This window comes from Oncorhynchus nerka, unplaced genomic scaffold (assembly GCF_034236695.1).
Source record: "Oncorhynchus nerka isolate Pitt River unplaced genomic scaffold, Oner_Uvic_2.0 unplaced_scaffold_1944, whole genome shotgun sequence".
Lineage (NCBI taxonomy): Eukaryota > Metazoa > Chordata > Actinopteri > Salmoniformes > Salmonidae > Oncorhynchus > Oncorhynchus nerka.
In genome coordinates this window covers 52070-60873 of record NW_027039382.1, presented here as the reverse complement: position 1 = coordinate 60873, position 8804 = coordinate 52070, and the positions used below count along the sequence as shown (strand labels likewise).

General features: G+C 43.8%; 9 non-coding genes across 9 annotated transcripts; all 9 read right to left on the bottom strand.

Moving 5' to 3' along the window:
* Nucleotides 1-721: 721 nt before the first annotated feature.
* Nucleotides 722-809, bottom strand: trnay-gua (transfer RNA tyrosine (anticodon GUA)). The gene is given in 2 exon segments: nucleotides 722-757; nucleotides 773-809. It is a non-coding gene; the product is annotated as a tRNA-Tyr (tRNA).
* Nucleotides 810-1377: 568 nt separating this feature from the next.
* On the bottom strand, nucleotides 1378-1465 carry trnay-gua (transfer RNA tyrosine (anticodon GUA)). Its single transcript is given in 2 exon segments — nucleotides 1378-1413; nucleotides 1429-1465. It is a non-coding gene; the product is annotated as a tRNA-Tyr (tRNA).
* Nucleotides 1466-2690: 1225 nt separating this feature from the next.
* trnay-gua (transfer RNA tyrosine (anticodon GUA)) lies at nucleotides 2691-2778 on the bottom strand. Its single transcript is given in 2 exon segments — nucleotides 2691-2726; nucleotides 2742-2778. It is a non-coding gene; the product is annotated as a tRNA-Tyr (tRNA).
* Nucleotides 2779-3339: 561 nt separating this feature from the next.
* trnay-gua (transfer RNA tyrosine (anticodon GUA)) lies at nucleotides 3340-3427 on the bottom strand. The gene is given in 2 exon segments: nucleotides 3340-3375; nucleotides 3391-3427. It is a non-coding gene; the product is annotated as a tRNA-Tyr (tRNA).
* A 637-nt stretch (nucleotides 3428-4064) lies between these two features.
* On the bottom strand, nucleotides 4065-4152 carry trnay-gua (transfer RNA tyrosine (anticodon GUA)). The gene is given in 2 exon segments: nucleotides 4065-4100; nucleotides 4116-4152. It is a non-coding gene; the product is annotated as a tRNA-Tyr (tRNA).
* A 569-nt stretch (nucleotides 4153-4721) lies between these two features.
* On the bottom strand, nucleotides 4722-4809 carry trnay-gua (transfer RNA tyrosine (anticodon GUA)). Its single transcript is given in 2 exon segments — nucleotides 4722-4757; nucleotides 4773-4809. It is a non-coding gene; the product is annotated as a tRNA-Tyr (tRNA).
* Nucleotides 4810-5380: 571 nt separating this feature from the next.
* trnay-gua (transfer RNA tyrosine (anticodon GUA)) lies at nucleotides 5381-5468 on the bottom strand. The gene is given in 2 exon segments: nucleotides 5381-5416; nucleotides 5432-5468. It is a non-coding gene; the product is annotated as a tRNA-Tyr (tRNA).
* Nucleotides 5469-6037: 569 nt separating this feature from the next.
* On the bottom strand, nucleotides 6038-6125 carry trnay-gua (transfer RNA tyrosine (anticodon GUA)). The gene is given in 2 exon segments: nucleotides 6038-6073; nucleotides 6089-6125. It is a non-coding gene; the product is annotated as a tRNA-Tyr (tRNA).
* Nucleotides 6126-6687: 562 nt separating this feature from the next.
* Nucleotides 6688-6775, bottom strand: trnay-gua (transfer RNA tyrosine (anticodon GUA)). Its single transcript is given in 2 exon segments — nucleotides 6688-6723; nucleotides 6739-6775. It is a non-coding gene; the product is annotated as a tRNA-Tyr (tRNA).
* Between the last annotated feature and the right edge of the window lie 2029 nt (nucleotides 6776-8804).

The following is an 8804-nucleotide window of genomic DNA, read 5'->3' as shown; positions in this document are numbered from 1 at the left end:
TTTGTCAAACACAAGTCAAAGTGCACTGCTGTCAAAAGTTGGAGCAAGCCACAAGAAAAAGACTCTCATTCGAGCCGGATTTGAACCTGCAACCTAAGGATTCCTACAATTATCACCTACAGTCCGCCGCTCTACCAACTGAGCTATCGAAGGTGGACAAGTAACTCAAAAGCCATAACCTAGATGGTAAGAAGTTCAGCTGACCCTGCTGGTCATCCATGAACATTTGAACATCTTGGCCATGTTTTGTTATAATCGCTACCCTGAACAGCCAGAAGATGACTGGCCACCCCTCACAGCCTGGTTCCTCTCTAGGTTTTTTCCTAGGTTTTGGTCTTTCTAGAAAGTTTTTCCTAGCCACCGTGCGTCTACACCTGCATTGCTTGCTGTTTGGGGTTTTAGGCTGGGTTTCTGTACAGCACTTTGTGACATCAGCTGATGTAAGAAGGACTTTATAAAAATATTTGATTGATTTGATTGTCAAGTTACAGTGCACTGCTGTCAAAAACCGCTGAAAAAGTTATCCTCCTTTGAGCCAGTGTGAGCCAGTGACATAAGGATTGTTGCACTTTCAAATACACTCCGCGACTTTACCAACTGTCCTATGGAAGTTCAACAAGTTATGAATTCAGCGATCTCAGGGAAAGATAATATGTTTGTCAAACACAAGTCAAAGTGCACTGCTGTCAAAAGTTGGAGCAAGCCACAAGAAAAAAGACTCTCCTTCGAGCCGGATTTGAACCAGCGACCTAAGGATTCCTACAATTATCACCTACAGTCCTCCGCTCTACCAACTGAGCTATCGAAGGTGGACAAGTAACTCCAAAAGCCATAACCTAGATGGTAAGAAGTTCAGCTGACCCTGCTGGTCATCCATGAACATTTGAACATCTTGGCCATGTTTTGTTATAATCGCTACCCTGAACAGCCAGACGATGACTGGCCACCCCTCACAGCCTGGTTCCTCTCTAGGTTTTTTCTAGGTTTTGGTCTTTCTAGAAAGTTTTTCCTAGCCACCGTGCGTCTACACCTGCATTGCTTGCTGTTTGGGGTTTTAGGCTGGGTTTCTGTACAGCACTTTGTGACATCAGCTGATGTAAGAAGGACTTTATAAAAATATTTGATTGATTTGATTGTCAAGTTACAGTGCACTGCTGTCAAAAACCGCTGAAAAAGTTATCCTCCTTTGAGCCAGTGTGAGCCAGTGACATAAGGATTGTTGCACTTTCAAATACACTCCGCGACTTTACCAACTGTCCTATGGAAGTTCAACAAGTTATGAATTCAGCGATCTCAGGGAAAGATAATATGTTTGTCAAACACAAGTCAAAGTGCACTGCTGTCAAAAGTTGGAGCAAGCCACAAGAAAAACGACTCTCCTTCGAGCCGGATTTGAACCAGCGACCTAAGGATTCCTACAATTATCACCTACAGTCCTCCGCTCTACCAACTGAGCTATCGAAGGTGGACAAGTAACTCCAAAAGCCATGACCTAGGTGGTAAGAAGTTCAGCTGACCCTGCAGGTCATCCATGAACATTTGAACATCTTGGCCATGTTTTGTTATAATCGCTACCCTGAACAGCCAGACGATGACTGGCCACCCCTCACAGCCTGGTTCCTCTCTAGGTTTTTTCCTAGGTTTTGGTCTTTCTAGAAAGTTTTTCCTAGCCACCGTGCGTCTACACCTGCATTGCTTGCTGTTTGGGGTTTTAGGCTGGGTTTCTGTACAGCACTTTGTGACATCAGCTGATGTAAGAAGGACTTTATAAAAATATTTGATTGATTTGATTGTCAAGTTACAGTGCACTGCTGTCAAAAACCGCTGAAAAAGTTATCCTCCTTTGAGCCAGTGTGAGCCAGTGACATAAGGATTGTTGCACTTTCAAATACACTCCGCGACTTTACCAACTGTCCTATGGAAGGTCAACAAGTTATGAATTCAGCGATCTCAGGGAAAGATAATATGTTTGTCAAACACAAGTCAAAGTGCACTGCTGTCAAAAGTTGGAGCAAGCCACAAGAAAAAAGACACTCCTTCGAGCCAGATTTGAACCAGCGACCTAAGGATTCCTACAATTATCACCTACAGTCCTCCGCTCTACCAACTGAGCTATCGAAGGTGGACAAGTAACTCCAAAAGCCATGACCTAGGTGGTAAGAAGTTCAGCTGACCCTGCAGGTCATCCATGAACATTTGAACATCTTGGCCATGTTTTGTTATAATCGCTACCCTGAACAGCCAGACGATGACTGGCCACCCCTCACAGCCTGGTTCCTCTCTAGGTTTTTTCCTAGGTTTTGGTCTTTCTAGAAAGTTTTTCCTAGCCACCGTGCGTCTACACCTGCATTGCTTGCTGTTTGGGGTTTTAGGCTGGGTTTCTGTACAGCACTTTGTGACATCAGCTGATGTAAGAAGGACTTTATAAAAATATTTGATTGATTTGATTGTCAAGTTACAGTGCACTGCTGTCAAAAACCGCTGAAAAAGTTATCCTCCTTTGAGCCAGTGTGAGCCAGTGACATAAGGATTGTTGCACTTTCAAATACACTCCGCGACTTTACCGACTGTCCTATGGAAGTTCAACAAGTTATGAATTCAGCGATCTCAGGGAAAGATAATATGTTTGTCAAACACAAGTCAAAGTGCACTGCTGTCAAAAGTTGGAGCAAGCCACAAGAAAAAGACACTCCTTCGAGCCGGATTTGAACCAGCGACCTAAGGATTCCTACAATTATCACCTACAGTCCTCCGCTCTACCAACTGAGCTATCGAAGGTGGACAAGTAACTCCAAAAGCCATGACCTAGATGGTAAGAAGTTCAGCTGACCCTGCTGGTCATCCATGAACATTTGAACATCTTGGCCATGTTTTGTTATAATCGCTACCCTGAACAGCCAGACGATGACTGGCCACCCCTCACAGCCTGGTTCCTCTCTAGGTTTTTTCCTAGGTTTTGGTCTTTCTAGAAAGTTTTCCTAGCCACCGTGCGTCTACACCTGCATTGCTTGCTGTTTGGGGTTTTAGGCTGGGTTTCTGTACAGCACTTTGTGACATCAGCTGATGTAAGAAGGACTTTATAAAAATATTTGATTGATTTGATTGTCAAGTTACAGTGCACTGCTGTCAAAAACCGCTGAAAAAGTTATCCTCCTTTGAGCCAGTGTGAGCCAGTGACATAAGGATTGTTGCACTTTCAAATACACTCCGCGACTTTACCAACTGTCCTATGGAAGGTCAACAAGTTATGAATTCAGCGATCTCAGGGAAAGATAATATGTTTGTCAAACACAAGTCAAAGTGCACTGCTGTCAAAAGTTGGAGCAAGCCACAAAACTCTCCTTCGAACCGGATTTGAACCAGCGACCTAAGGATTCCTACAATTATCACCTACAGTCCTCCGCTCTACCAACTGAGCTATCGAAGGTGGACAAGTAAATCCAAAAGCCATGACCTAGGTGGTAAGAAGTTCAGCTGACCCTGCAGGTCATCCATGAACATTTGAACATCTTGGCCATGTTTTGTTATAATCGCTACCCTGAACAGCCAGACGATGACTGGCCACCTGAACAGCCTGATGTACGAAGGGCTATATAAATCATTTTGATTTGATTTGATTTGATGACTGGCCACCCCTCACAGCCTGGTTCCTCTCTAGGTTTTCTCCTAGGTTTTGGTCTTTCTAGAAAGTTTTTCCTAGCCACCGTGCGTCTACACCTGCATTGCTTGCTGTTTGGGGTTTTAGGCTGGGTTTCTGTACAGCACTTTGTGACATCAGCTGATGTAAGAAGGACTTTATAAAAATATTTGATTGATTTGATTGTCAAGTTACAGTGCACTGCTGTCAAAAACCGCTGAAAAAGTTATCCTCCTTTGAGCCAGTGTGAGCCAGTGACATAAGGATTGTTGCACTTTCAAATACACTCCGCGACTTTACCACCTGTCCTATGGAAGTTCAACAAGTTATGAATTCAGCGATCTCAGGGAAAGATAATATGTTTGTCAAACACAAGTCAAAGTGCACTGCTGTCAAAAGTTGGAGCAAGCCACAAGAAAAAAGACACTCTTTCGAGCCGGATTTGAACCAGCGACCTAAGGATTCCTACAATTATCACCTACAGTCCTCCGCTCTACCAACTGAGCTATCGAAGGTGAACAAGTAACTCCAAAAGCCATGACCTAGGTGGTAAGAAGTTCAGCTGACCCTGCAGGTCATCCATGAACATTTGAACATCTTGGCCAAGTTTTGTTATAATCGCTACCCTGAACAGCCAGACGATGACTGGCCACCCCTGACAGCCTGGTTCCTCTCTAGGTTTTCTCCTAGGTTTTGGTCTTTCTAGAAAGTTATTCCTAGCCACCGTGCGTCTACACCTGCATTGCTTGCTGTTTGGGGTTTTAGGCTGGGTTTCTGTACAGCACTTTGTGACATCAGCTGATGTAAGAAGGACTTTATAAAAATATTTGATTGATTTGATTGTCAAGTTACAGTGCACTGCTGTCAAAAACCGCTGAAAAAGTTATCCTCCTTTGAGCCAGTGTGAGCCAGTGACATAAGGATTGTTGCACTTTCAAATACACTCCGCGACTTTACCAACTGTCCTATGGAAGGTCAACAAGTTATGAATTCAGCGATCTCAGGGAAAGATAATATGTTTGTCAAACACAAGTCAAAGTGCACTGCTGTCAAAAGTTGGAGCAAGCCACGAGAAAAAAGACTCTCCTTCGAACCGGATTTGAACCAGCGACCTAAGGATTCCTACAATTATCACCTACAATCCTCCGCTCTACCAACTGAGCTATCGAAGGTGGATAAGTAACTCCAAAAGCCATGACCTAGGTCGTAAGAAGTTCAGCTGACCCTGCAGGTCATCCATGAACATTTGAACATCTTGGCCAAGTTTTGTTATAATCGCTACCCTGAACAGCCAGACGATGACTGGCCACCCTCACAGCCTGGTTCCTCTCTGGTTCCTCTCTAGGTTTTCCCTAGGTTTTGGTCTTTCTAGAAAGTTTTTCCTAGCCACCGTGCGTCTACACCTGCATTGCTTGCTGTTTGGGGTTTTAGGCTGGGTTTCTGTACAGCACTTTGTGACATCAGCTGATGTAAGAAGGACTTTATAAAAATATTTGATTGATTTGATTGTCAAGTTACAGTGCACTGCTGTCAAAAACCGCTGAAAAAGTTATCCTCCTTTGAGCCAGTGTGAGCCAGTGACATAAGGATTGTTGCACTTTCAAATACACTCCGCGACTTTACCAACTGTCCTATGGAAGGTCAACAAGTTATGAATTCAGCGATCTCAGGGAAAGATAATATGTTTGTCAAACACAAGTCAAAGTGCACTGCTGTCAAAAGTTGGAGCAAGCCACAAGACTCTCCTTCGAGCCGGATTTGAACCAGCGACCTAAGGATTCCTACAATTATCACCTACAGTCCTCCGCTCTACCAACTGAGCTATCGAAGGTGGACAAGTAACTCCAAAAGCCATAACCTAGATGGTAAGAAGTTCAGCTGACCCTGCTGGTCATCCATGAACATTTGAACATCTTGGCCATGTTTTGTTATAATCGCTACCCTGAACAGCCAGACGATGACTGGCCACCCCTCACAGCCTGGTTCCTCTCTAGGTTTTTTCCTAGGTTTTGGTCTTTCTAGAAATGTTTTCCTAGCCACCGTGCGTCTACACCTGCATTGCTTGCTGTTTGGGGTTTTAGGCTGGGTTTCTGTACAGCACTTTGTGACATCAGCTGATGTAAGAAGGACTTTATAAAAATATTTGATTGATTTGATTGTCAAGTTACAGTGCACTGCTGTCAAAAACCGCTGAAAAAGTTATCCTCCTTTGAGCCAGTGTGAGCCAGTGACATAAGGATTGTTGCACTTTCAAATACACTCCGCGACTTTACCAACTGTCCTATGGAAGGTCAACAAGTTATGAATTCAGCGATCTCAGGGAAAGATAATATGTTTGTCAAACACAAGTCAAAGTGCACTGCTGTCAAAAGTTGGAGCAAGCCACAAGAAAAAAGACTCTCCTTCGAGCCGGATTTGAACCAGCGACCTAAGGATTCCTACAATTATCACCTACAGTCCTCCACTCTACCAACTGAGCTATCGAAGGTGGATAATTAACTCCAAAATCCATAACCTACATTGTAAGAAGTTCAGCTGACCCTGCTGGTCATCCATGAACATTTGAACATCTTGGCCATGTTTTGTTATAATCGCTACCCTGAACAGCCAGACGATGACTGGCCACGCCTCACAGCCTGGTTCCTCTCTAGGTTTTTTCCTAGGTTTTGGTCTTTCTAGAAAGTTTTTCCTAGCCACCGTGCGTCTACACCTGCATTGCTTGCTGTTTGGGGTTTTAGGCTGGGTTTCTGTACAGCACTTTGTGACATCAGCTGATGTAAGAAGGACTTTATAAAAATATTTGATTGATTTGATTGTCAAGTTACAGTGCACTGCTGTCAAAAACCGCTGAAAAAGTTATCCTCCTTTGAGCCAGTGTGAGCCAGTGACATAAGGATTGTTGCACTTTCAAATACACTCCGCGACTTTACCAACTGTCCTATGGAAGGTCAACAAGTTATGAATTCAGCGATCTCAGGGAAAGATAATATGTTTGTCAAACACAAATCAAAGTGCACTGCTGTCAAAAGTTGGAGCAAGCCACAAGACACTCCTTCGAGCCGGATTTGAACCAGCGACCTAAGGATTCCTACAATTATCACCTACAGTCCTCCGCTCTACCAACTGAGCTATCGAAGGTGGAAAGTAATCCAAAAGCCATAACCTAGATGGTAAGAAGTTCAGCTGACCCTGCTGGTCATCCATGAACATTTGAACATCTTGGCCATGTTTTGTTATAATCGCTACCCTGAACAGCCAGACGATGACTGGCCACCCCTCACAGCCTGGTTCCTCTCTAGGTTTTTTCCTAGGTTTTGGTCTTTCTAGAAAGTTTTTCCTAGCCACCGTGCGTCTACACCTGCATTGCTTGCTGTTTGGGGTTTTAGGCTGGGTTTCTGTACAGCACTTTGTGACATCAGCTGATGTAAGAAGGACTTTATAAAAATATTTGATTGATTTGATTGTCAAGTTACAGTGCACTGCTGTCAAAAACCGCTGAAAAAGTTATCCTCCTTTGAGCCAGTGTGAGCCAGTGACATAAGGATTGTTGCACTTTCAAATACACTCCGCGACTTTACCAACTGTCCTATGGAAGGTCAACAAGTTATGAATTCAGCGATCTCAGGGAAAGATAATATGTTTGTCAAACACAAATCAAAGTGCACTGCTGTCAAAAGTTGGAGCAAGCCACAAGAAAAAAGACACTCCTTCGAGCCAGATTTGAACCAGCGACCTAAGGATTCCTACAATTATCACCTACAGTCCTCCGCTCTACCAACTGAGCTATCGAAGGTGGACAAGTAAGTCGAAAAGCCATAACCTAGATGGTAAGAAGTTCAGCTGACCCTGCTGGTCATCCATGAACATTTGAACATCTTGGCCATGTTTTGTTATAATCGCTACCCTGAACAGCCAGACGATGACTGGCCACCCCTCACAGCCTGGTTCCTCTCTAGGTTTTTTCCTAGGTTTTGGTCTTTCTAGAAAGTTTTTCCTAGCCACCGTGCGTCTACACCTGCATTGCTTGCTGTTTGGGGTTTTAGGCTGGATTTCTGTACAGCACTTTGTGACATCAGCTGATGTAAGAAGGACTTTATAAAAATACTTGAATGATTTGATTGTCAAGTTACAGTGCACTGCTGTCAAAAACCGCTGAAAAAGTTATCCTCCTTTGAGCCAGTGTGAGCCAGTGACATAAGGATTGTTGCACTTTCAAATACACTCCGCGACTTTACCAACTGTCCTATGGAAGGTCAACAAGTTATGAATTCAGCGATCTCAGGGAAAGATAATATGTTTGTCAAACACAAATCAAAGTGCACTGCTGTCAAAAGTTGGAGCAAGCCACAAGAAAAAAGACACTCCTTCGAGCCAGATTTGAACCAGCGACCTAAGGATTCCTACAATTATCACCTACAGTCCTCCGCTCTACCAACTGAGCTATCGAAGGTGGACAAGTAAATCCAAAAGCCATAACCTAGATGGTAAGAAGTTCAGCTGACCCTGCTGGTCATCCATGAACATTTGAACATCTTGGCCATGTTTTGTTATAATCGCTACCCTGAACAGCCAGACGATGACTGGCCACCCCTCACAGCCTGGTTCCTCTCTAGGTTTTTTCCTAGGTTTTGGTCTTTCTAGAAAGTTTTTCCTAGCCACCGTGCGTCTACACCTGCATTGCTTGCTGTTTGGGGTTTTAGGCTGGGTTTCTGTACAGCACTTTGTGACATCAGCTGATGTAAGAAGGACTTTATAAAAATATTTGATTGATTTGATTGTCAAGTTACAGTGCACTGCTGTCAAAAACCGCTGAAAAAGTTATCCTCCTTTGAGCCAGTGTGAGCCAGTGACATAAGGATTGTTGCACTTTCAAATACACTCCGCGACTTTACCAACTGTCCTATGGAAGGTCAACAAGTTATGAATTCAGCGATCTCAGGGAAAGATAATATGTTTGTCAAACACAAATCAAAGTGCACTGCTGTCAAAAGTTGGAGCAAGCCACAAGAAAAAGACACTCCTTCGAGCCGGATTTGAACAAGCGACCTAAGGATTCCTACAATTATCACCTACAGTCCTCCGCTCTACCAACTGAGCTATCGAAGGTGGACAAGTAAATCAAAAGCCATAACCTAGATGGTAAGAAGTTCAGCTGACCCTGCTGGTC